Here is a 10,891-nt window from a genome sequence, read left to right as displayed (position 1 = left end):
ATAGACACCATGACATTATGGGGACAAAGATGTGAATAAAATACACAAGTGTGAGGGGTGCCCCAAAGGGGGGGGTTTCTGGGGGTCACCCGGCGGAGTGCCCAGCGTCAGCTGGATGGTTTCTTGGGACGCTTGGGTGGGGTGTCCACCTCCCTGGAGTTCCTTGCAGGGGAAGCCTCAGGCCAAGCCAGGAGGAGGGGGTTCATGACACCCTTATCCTCCCCCCTGGAGACAGGACCTGAGGCCCTTGGTCTTCAGGCAGGGGCTCCTACCTTCCCTCTCCAGAACTGCCTGTCATCACAGGCCTCCCTGCTTTTATCCTCCCCAGGCACACCCTTGGCTCCTCCCCTTCCTCCCTCTCTAGCTTAAAGGGGCCCTGACCCTGGTCTGCTTTCCTCCTCTTTGGTGGTTAATGGTGACCTGGCCCTGCTCACTGCTCTGGTCAGGTGAGCTCTGGGGAGGGGGCAGTGTCTCCCACCCAGCTGTCCTGTGTCTTACCTGGTCAGTTGGAGAGGCGGTGGTGGCTCTATGGCCAGGCAGTTCTGCCCCTGGCCTGCAGCCAGGTAAGGCAGGGGTCGGACAAGGGCTCGACCCCTGACAACAAGGTTGCCCCATTCCTTCTAGATTTGACCCTTAGTTTCAGCTAGTTCTTAGCTGCATGGCTCAATCCTATCTGCCACCACTGGTGCCAATGCCACTATGCCGGTGGAAAGCATGCTGCATCTAATGATGGAGAGGGGGAATGAACAGGAGGTCTGAAATGGATAAGCAAAAATATCTCTGCACAGGTTCCCTATGGGTCTCATCGGACCTATGGCAGCTGTATTGCTGGCATAATGAGAGAAATGGTAGTGGCCTGGCAGTGCATGACAGTGGCCCCCAACCATGCTGCTGTAAAGGACTTTGTGCTGCTGGAATGCTAGTTCTGGAAGCCCAGGGCCCTAAGAGACCTAAGGCAGGGCAGCCCAAGCCTGAGTTGCTTGGAGCACAGGGCTGCTGCAGTGCCAAAAATGACTGCCATGCGCACCCCAGGCAGCCACCACCATCTCCACAGGAGAAAGAGACATTCGTAGTAAGACTCAGAGTGAGGGAAGTAGCCCTGCAATGGAGATACTTGACTCTGTGGCGCACTGGGCTAGCTCTGGTGCTGGGCCTGTGGTAAGGGCTTGCAAACGTGCCTTATGGCATGTTAGTGACAGTGGGCGCTGGCACTGAGCCAGCGTGCACTGTTCAGGATCAGGCCCTGAGTCAGCTGACATCCCGGCTAATGGCCAAGTAGATATTACATGAGTATTCCATTATGAGAATTCCCCATATTTTTTTTTTCATCTCCAAAAAGAGTAGTATGAACTTTTATCTGGAGGTGGGTTGCGATGAGGGGAAGTCCAATACTAATCTGCCCTGGACAGGCAGTCTGGCTGTTTGGTCTGCCCTGCATCAAGAGCACGGTTGGGGCCAAAATCACTTCCCCTTACCTCTTGTTGCGCTGCAGTAGCCCCAATGGGACTACTCAAATCTGCACCACCTAAAGAGGTGGTGCAAATAGAAGTAGCCTGGAGCTGCCCCAGTCTGCCTGGAACAGGGCTTAGGATCTGGCACAAGTGCCTGATCCCAGTTTGCCCCTGCTCACCCACCACCTGCCCACAGGCCTTCTTTCTACCCACCCTCCCCTGCCCCGAAACACCTCCTTCCCGCCTTTCCTACACCCCCATAGACCCCACGCCAGCCTGACTTGTTCATCATGGGTTTATCTCATTTGCTGGCCAAACGGGGCTTGGGTCAGTATCCGGATGCTGGTACCCACCTGTGCGCCAGCCTCCCTCCTCAGATGGTTACATGAAAGTGCTTTACAGCACTTTCGCAACACTCTTCAGCTGGTGCAAGGGACTTGCACTGGCCACACGTGACCTCAGGATTGTGCCCTAAGTGACTAAGGGCACAGTCCTAACTTGCGCTGGAGCAGGCAGGCTGTCAGGCCTGCACTTCATCCAGTGCAAGTTTGGGGAAAGAACTGGTGCAACCTGAGGCAAGGGGAAAACTCTCCCCTTGCCCCATGTCATGAAGCACTGGCCCCAATGGGGCTACCAGGATCTGAGACACCTCAGGAGATGGCACAAATCCACGTAGATTGGAGCAACCAGAGACTGCTCTGTGCCACTCAGGAATTAGGTCAGGATCCAGTATAACTGCCAGATCCTGGTCCTGCCTCCTGCTCCCTGCCCACCTACCCCCGGGACCGCCCACCGCCTGCCCTCTCCTGACCCAAAATGCCTCTTCACTGCCTTCTCCCTGCCCTCCCCACGCCCCTCAACCCATGTGTTGGTTGAGCTCAGCTGACACAAACTTACCCTGCCAGGTCCAGATCATCTGGCCTCCTTAACTCTAAAGTTGGCACCCCCAGGTCAACACAAGTGATCTGTGCCAGCCGAACACAGGGGTTAGGACTGCACTGCACATGACATCTGTAAGTTTTCTTCTCTGTGGCTAGTAGCATCTTCCAGGTGGCAATTTGAATTGGGACTATGGCACAAGCTGCAGATTAAGAACCCCCCCCCCCCCCAATCATGGCCCTGGTCTAAATTATATCTTTGACTGCAACACTACTTTTAGCTCTAGAAGATGGAAGGCTGAATCAGGAAGTTCTGGTTCAAATGTAACCCTTGCCTTGCAGTTCCTCAGTGAAATTAAGCAAGGCACTCTCTCTCACTCTCAGCCCTCTGACCTGTGGGACTGATTATACAGGCCAACACACATTTTGCTTCCTTAAACGTTACACCAATTTCTGGGTATATTTGGGGTGCTGATTCCAAAAGTGGCATCAGTTTTGCCCTATCACATCTAGTTTTGGAGACACGGCATAGCCTCTTCAGTGAATGGTTCAAGCCGCTTCCTCATGAGGAAGCCTACACCATGGCTCCCTTCTGAGGAAGCGGCTTGAACCATTCACTGAAGAGGCTATACTATATCTCCAAAACTAGACGTGATAGGGCTAAATGGATACATTTTTGGAATCAGTACACCAAATTCATATCAAACCACCATAACGTTTGGGAAAAACTTTTCTGACCCTCAATTTTTAGGCCTGTGTTATTTAATTCAGTTAATAGATTTGTTAACTGCTTTCTAAATGCAACTTTTTGCAAAGTGGTGCACAGAAGTGGAGATAGTAGTGCTACTGATCAGTGCAACAGTATTGCACTGTTGTGAGGATTGCCACAAAACCATATGAATGCATAATTGGACACAGAAAAGCAAAAGGCTACTGCTCTTATTGTAAGTTGTTTTATAGATGGAGGTGTGTGGTGATGTGCACCTCGCAGAGTCTGGCTGTGGCAGCATGGAGTCACCACCAGTGAGCTAGGAGGCAGTGCTCCAGCCGGTGATGTCATTGGGTGGCTCTTGTTTCCAGCTGGGAGGGATTGCTGCTGAGTGAGATCAACTGGGGAGTGGAAGAGGTGCAGAAGAATGGAGGGGCAGAGAGGAGGATGGAGCAGGAAGGAGAAAGACGTGAGAAGGAAAGAGACAGAGTCAAAGAGAAGGAGAAGTGTTATAAGGAAAAGGGAAACAACAGGAGAAGCAAAGCAGGAAGTGAAAGAGGCTGGAAGGGAGGACTGTGTGGTTGGGGAAGGGTGAAGAGGATAAAGAAAGTTCATCAAACCCTGGTTGATATATCCTAAGCCCTTTGTCCCAGCTCTAACCCTAACCCTACCTTTGATTTCAAAAAATAAAATAAAAAAATCTAATATAAATATACATATATCGGGACACAATTGTCCAGGATGCAAAAAGAACAGACGTGCATGTCCAATACCGGGACGCAGTTGTCCAGGACGCAGTGGTCCCATCACTCAGGAGAAGTAGCATGTGGGCAATGAAGAAGCTGGAGAGAGCAAGGGGGCTGATGAAATAACCAGCCAGTGGTTAATGGTAGGCTCCATTCATGTGATGCAGGAACAAGAACCCCAGGCCGCTCTTTCAGCCAGAGTTTGTTCATTTGAACATTACATATAAAAGTTAAATATAGATATGTGAAAGTTAAATACTCTTCATAACAAATAATAGGTGCATGTTGGCAAAGGAGGGCCTGCCTCACTCTTCCTCAGCACATCTTTGTCGCAGAACACTTGTATGTGAACACTCTTGAGAACACTTTTGAGTGTTTTGAGAACACTCGTACTTTTGCTTCTGAGCTAGAGTGCTCTGCCTAACTTCATATGACTTTGGAGGACCTTACCAAGGTGTTGTACGGGATGCATTTGGATTGCTTGGAAGAGCTCTATGTAATCTCTATCCTCATTAGATTGAGAACCTAATATAAAGTGTATATTAGCAGCACAGAGATAAGCACCTGCCCCTAAGTGACCCCTTAGAGAACTACTAACACTGTTTTTGTTCACACAAACACAGCTGAAACAGCTGAAACGCAGCTGAAATTCCACAGAACTGGAGGCCAGGTATTGTGCTCCAATTGGGCCAGACCCCACTTGTTTATAAATAGCTATTTTTTCTCCAGTAATTGATTGTTACCTTGAGCTGTTTCACAGGGCAATGAATACTATTTATGAATGCCATTAAGATTTCAAAGAAGCCCAAAGGCTGGAGAATTTCAAGAACTCTGTCTACTACAAACACAATATGTAGACAAGCTGAGCTTTGAATTGCAGGGCTTTAGTATGTTGGTAAGGAAAAAGATTTCACAAAATAAGCCTTCATGCCTGGTCCAAGCCCCCCTCCCAAAGTGCCTGGGAAGGACGTCCCCCACCCTGTGCAGTGTCAAGCATGCTGCACATACAGTATTTTGTCCCCTCTCTCAGATCACACTCCCACCTTTGGATCACCCCCTCAATCTTCTCACCCTGCATTCATCTCTCCCCAGTGTCACCCTTCCCTGCTCCTAGATCACTGACTGATCACCTTCCGACCCACCCTGGATCAAACTGTCAGAATGCCCCCTGCTCCTGCATCATATCCCACCTACCTGGATCACACTGCTCTTCTCCAGATGACTCCTGCCTACCACCCTATCATTCTCTTCCTGTCCTCGCTGCTGACCTTCCCTTCCCACTCCCTGCCATTTGAAAGGACAGAGAGGTCATGAAGGGAGGGCAGAAGTGGGAGATTAGTGAAGACTGGCAGCCCAAGGTGGCCTCCCTCTACCTGCACCCTCTCTCCCTCATCCCCTGTGTCTTTTCAAACAAAAGATGAGGGAGAAAGAGGGTAGCAGAAGAAGGGTGGTGGCTGAAAGATGGTGGCAAGCAGCCAGTCTGGCCTTTCTTAATGTGCCATGGGGGGGGGGGAACAGTACCACTGAGACTCATTAGAGGACAACCTCTGTAACCCTTGCTGGATCACACCACGACTTATTTCTGTCAGTGGTCAGCCAGATACTTCTGGTAGCTCAGAACTTTATGAAAGTGCTGGCCCTCTTGGGGAAAAAAAGATCAGCAGAATGCTGGGAAATGACAGGCTGACCCCTCCCCAATTTGGGGGAGTTTCAGTTGTGTGATCAAGCAAGGGTGAAGAGGTGGTGAGGGGTTATGAGAGGGAACATAGAAAGAAAGCAAACTCACTGCCAAATTCTCTAAACATGCTACCAAATTCTCCAATTTTCTTGTGCCAGAAGGCATGGGACTTACTACCGCTGTCATTGGGTTGTTGCAAATCTGTCTTCTCTTACAGCACCGTGGTCTGTTCGTTGTAGATAAATGGGGGTGTGTGTGGCATATTCTTCCACATAGTAATCTCCTATGCAAGGCTATTGTGTCAGGCAGCCCAGGGAATTGCTGTGATGAACATTTGTAAACTAAAACAATACGTGTTATCAAAATGCGAATTCGACCCTTCTAGTCAAGTGCTTTGAAATGACGATGAAATCAAAACTCCTTCAAGATCAGGCTTTTTGTCAGACAAGTACAGGTGGCCCACAGTCTCTGTAATTAGGGTTACACAGATGAACCTGAGCATATAAATGCGAACACTTGGCTCATTAAAACAGTTCCTTTTGGAGGACTGAAACGACTATGTGCATTTGTACATTTGCAAAGTGAATAATCCAAACTTTTAACTTCCTGTTCCTTTTGATTGAGTGAAAGGAAGGAGTTAAAAAAATTCTCCAGGTTAGATCACTGAAGTTTTTCCTTCCAGACTATGACCTTAGGAACTGTCATCCCCCTTGAATTTATACAAAGAATTCAAAGTAAAGGGTTTTCTAGGTTACACTCCTTTTTTTCCAAACCCTTTGTCCTGTCAGCTCAGTCCTTGATATCTTCATCTACCGACATGCCCAGATGTGCAATGCATGTTGATTTGCGCTGGCCCGACTATCCCTCCCTGCTGGTGTCATTAAAACCAGGGAGGTAGCAGCTCCCCTGGCATCTTTGGTGCGGCTTGGCTCTACGTTACCGGCTAAATTATTGATGAAGAGCACTTCTTGCGCAGCGCGTATTACCCACCTTTAAATGAAACAGTGTGGAGAGAGCTGACATCGCCTCCTCACTCCGTGCAATTTTTTGACATGACATTTGTGATGCAGTTCAGATTGCGTCTGAGCAATTAATTTCCAGTGGAGCCCCCCCCCCCACATTGAAATAAAGATTTTCTAGAAGTTACCAATGGGCTGCAGTCACAAGGAGCATCTGGCAGTATTGACAATCCCAGGAGCAACATCTTTTCCTAAGAAGCTTCACTCCCAAGTTCCTGGCCCTTATGCTTATGTAGAAACTTGAGAATTAGGTGCCTGTTTCCTTTCCCTTGGAATGTACGACTCAAGGTGAAGCGAGAGGCCATGGGGCCTCCACAACCGGAAGTGCAGATTAATCGGCCAGACTGAACTCCTGGTTTTGCAGCTCATAGGAAGCTGCCTTGTCGTGAGTCAGCCCGTTGTACTATCAGCTCACTGTTTTCGGCACTGACCAGCAGAAGCTCTCCAGGATTTCAGACAGGAATTTTTTCTTCCCGACTTGGGGAGACTGGAGATTGAAACTGGAACTTCCTGCATAAAGAAGCCAAGGCGCCTTTATGGTAATATAGCACCTTCCCTTCCACATTCTGATCTTAAATCAGGGGTTTTCACAGAAACACCAGCAGCCAATTTGTATTTCACCAGTTCTTTTACATATTGTTTAATTCACTATAAATATTGTTTAATTCATTTTTAGAATTACTTCCTATAAGTCAAGTCCCCCGGGCAGGGCCTCTGAGAGGAATTTTATCAGGGGTACAAAGTTTCTTTTGGGCCCCTTCCCAAAGAGGGAGAGGGTGAAAGTGGGGAGTGGCAATAGGGTGGGCAGAATGGGGGCAAAACAGGCGGGGGGGGGGAGTTGCAATAGTTGGAATAGTCTTTGGAGCCCAAGTCTACCAGTCTTCCGAATGCAGAGCTCAGGTCTGCCTGCCTGCCTGCCTGCCCAGCACTGGCAGCCGGATACAGTAATACGGAAAACCAAACACACTCCTAAGTCTCTCTAAAATCATTCAAATATAGAAAATCATTGCAGGAAATTAGTATCTTTGTGTTTAGGCTCATAATAGAATAGAAAGTGTCCTGTGTACACCAAAACTGACTTCTGCAGCAGCTGCATTCCCACAGCTGGGTCGCTGAGCTCCTCTACACTCCTTCATGGTAAGCGGAGCCAAAAACCAAAGAGCTACTGTAGCAGGTCAGTTTCCTCCCAGATGTGACACTGTTAAGGGATGTATTGATTCCTTGGTCTGGTGTGCATGGCTTGTGACATTAGTCACCGCTATGTGGCCACAGTATTTGCCCCCACCATCCTGTGTGGGCAGTGAGTCTGGGTGATACTGGAAAATCCCAGGAAATTTCTGGGGCCCCACCTTGGGCTCCTGGGCCCCTTTTCCAACCCTGGGCCCGGGTACAAATTACCCCCCCTCTCCTAGGCCCTGCCCCTGGGTAAGTAACATGGTGCTGATCTTTACATTGGTTCTAGTCTATATGAAAAAGGTTAACAAACTGACTTCCTCCTTCAAGTGTATTGTGTACCTTAAGAAACAGGTAAATGCTTCTGGAAGAATGATGGTTTGCTGCTGGTTCTTGAAAGTGAAGGTCGCTGATATTTTCACCCCTGCATATTTCTCTTGCAGACACAGTCTAAATAACTTCAATCACTCACCAAATGTCTAGTAGTTTGGATGAGGGCTTCCAGGTTAGCAGGTGTGACTTCACGAATGGCCTGAATCCTAGCATCTTTCATTTTAGAAATTAAACCCTGAGGAAAAGCCCTGTTGACTGAGATCAAAAACATCACTTTGAGGTGAAGGTGGAGAGTCTCTCCTGGTGTGTTTGCCTTGCATCATTCTGCCAGTGTGTCACTATTCAAGTTCCTTCATGTGCTTTCTTAGGTGGAGATATTTTGATTTCAGATACAGTAATAGGTAGGATGCTTTCAATTCACACAAAAAACCAGGTGCGGGTGGCAGGGAAGAGGTGGACGAATTGGGCAGGAATACACGCAAATTCACCCTGGATAGAATGAACGAGTACAGTGACTTCTGTTGTTGCTCTTTAGCATTTTAAATAGTTGGAGTTTGTGAATGAGATTACAGATACCCGGGTATAGAATTGGGATAGTGGTCCAGAAGTGAAGCCTTCAGTTCAGAAATAAATCCAAAGGGAATATGTAGGGAAAGGCAGGTTCTCAAGCCTCCAATAAAATCTTATTAACAAGAACATCTCAAAGGAATGCACCCTAAAATAAAGACCCAGCGGTCCGGACAAACTGTGCTTCTCAGGGATCTTTGTGCTGGAAAAAGTTCCTGCTGGTGAGGCTTTAGAAGGAGTGGCAATCTGTGTCCTGCTGAAACAACTTCCCAGCTCTGGGAATTCTGGGTAAAGAAAGTTCTCAGCAGATATATGATAATATTCCGTTCCTGTAAGATTAGTTTTATGACCCAATCCTGTTCTAGGCAAGCATGTTCTGTGCTGGTTTTGGACAACACCAGTCAAGGAAGGGTAGGCTGGAAAACATTACCTCTGTGAACTGCAAAAGGGTCCCCAGTGGGGTCTTTTGCTGGCTTCACTCTGAGGAACCAGCTGGGAATGGATCAATGCCAGATGGGGTTTGAGATATTGTGGGTGTCACTGCCTCCATGATCTGCCCCTGTTCCACCCCAATCCTGCCCCCATCCCCACTCTGATCTGTTCCCTCTGCCAGCAGAACTCTGTCAGTGGCCAGTCTATTGCACACTTCTAGCGCTGCGTGCCCTTCTGGCCCTTGCACCATCACAGTGCTCTGCAAACCAGCAGAATGACTGCAGTGATGGCAGACCTCATGGTAGTCTGGCGTACTGCAAGGATTGGACCGGGCCATATGTGTTTCTCATCATGAGGACAATCTCTCCCTGAGGAGAGTGTTTGCACTCTCCCCTAGGAGAGCAGAATGGCGGGGCTTTGGAGTGTGTCATGTGTGGGTAGTGGTTCCTCTACTGTGAATTCTGGCATGTGTTTTTGTGACTTCTGGACGGAGTTTTAAAGTGAGCTAATTTAGGCCTGATTGAGCCCAGAGCAAATTAGCTTGTCTGAGGAGCATCTATTCTCAACTGCGATGGGGGATATCTTCACTGAAATGGCCAAATGTGCCAATGTTCCATAAGGCATGAGCATAGAATTCATGAGCACGCACGACACGTAGCTTTGGAGATGAAGTCAGAGCTGAGCTATGGAGCTTGGGACTGAGCTTTTGAACTGATCTTTGGAGGTTTCTTACAGTAACTGAATTTTATTATTTGTCTACTGAGGGCCCTCCTTACCCAGAATTCACAGTGCTTTGGATTTGTTACTGCACTATGTAGGCTGAACTGTTCCATTTGTTGCCGAAATGTATACTCTGCCACATGGCACAAAAGAGCCCTCAGTGTGGCTTACAACATCGAAAACACTCCATAAAAACATCCTAATCAATAAAATACAGCACATTAAAATTCCCAAACAACACAAAGAGATAGGAATTCATACAAGTAACAGCCGCAGAACATTTCGCTTATAACATCCTCAGCAGAATCTGGGGAAAAAACTGAGCTACCTCTCCAAATGCTTGCATGAACAAGGCATCCTTTAAAACTCTCTTAAAAGCCAACAGAGAGTGCTCCTGTGGAGCCTCTGTTTGAGGAAGATCCCATATGACAGTGCCACCTCTGAAGAGCAGGGTTGGTGGTGAATGGTAGTGGTGGTGCCAGGACATAGCTTTATCCACTGTGGCTTCACACAGAGGAGAAAAGGGTGCCCCTGTCCTTCCCCCCCCCCCCCGGCTTAGCTTCTTCAGCTCTCTCCTCACCTGGGAGCAAAGCAGTCAGTTATCTCATTGGCTTCTTCATTTTCTTCAAGCCACACTTCCTTGCAAGAGAGAACCGACCTCTTTTGTGACATCTGAGCCTTCAGGTGAGTGAACCAGTTACCTCAGTATCCTCAGTGGCTCAGCTGCCATTCCCCCGCAGCCTCTTGCAACATTCTGAAAGCAGCCATGTTGCTGGCTACCACTGAGGCCCAACCAGTCACCCCACTTCTGATGAGTACAGGGGGAAGTACCAGACACCCCTAACATCAAATAAAGCTGGTGGTCTGTGCACAGGGGGACAATTAAAAGCAGGTGACTGTTCTGTAATGAATCTTGCACCCCCACCATTTAAGATATACAGAGACCAGCCATTTGGTCTCTGGGGAGGGACCATAGTTCCATAGGTGGGGTGCTTGTTTTGCATGCAGAAGGTTACTCCTGAGCCATCTCCAGTTTAAGGAAGCATCCGGTATTTATTTACAAGTATGAGTCACTGACAAGGATACTGAGAAATGTGTTGTTAGGCAATTTGGGGCTCAATCCTAACCAACTTTCCAGCACTGGCATAGCAGTGCCAGTGGGGCATATGCTGCATCCTGCAATTG

Source organism: Tiliqua scincoides, chromosome 1 (genome assembly GCF_035046505.1).
Source record: "Tiliqua scincoides isolate rTilSci1 chromosome 1, rTilSci1.hap2, whole genome shotgun sequence".
Taxonomy (NCBI): Eukaryota; Metazoa; Chordata; class Lepidosauria; order Squamata; family Scincidae; genus Tiliqua; species Tiliqua scincoides.
This window is presented reverse-complemented; position numbering follows the sequence as displayed.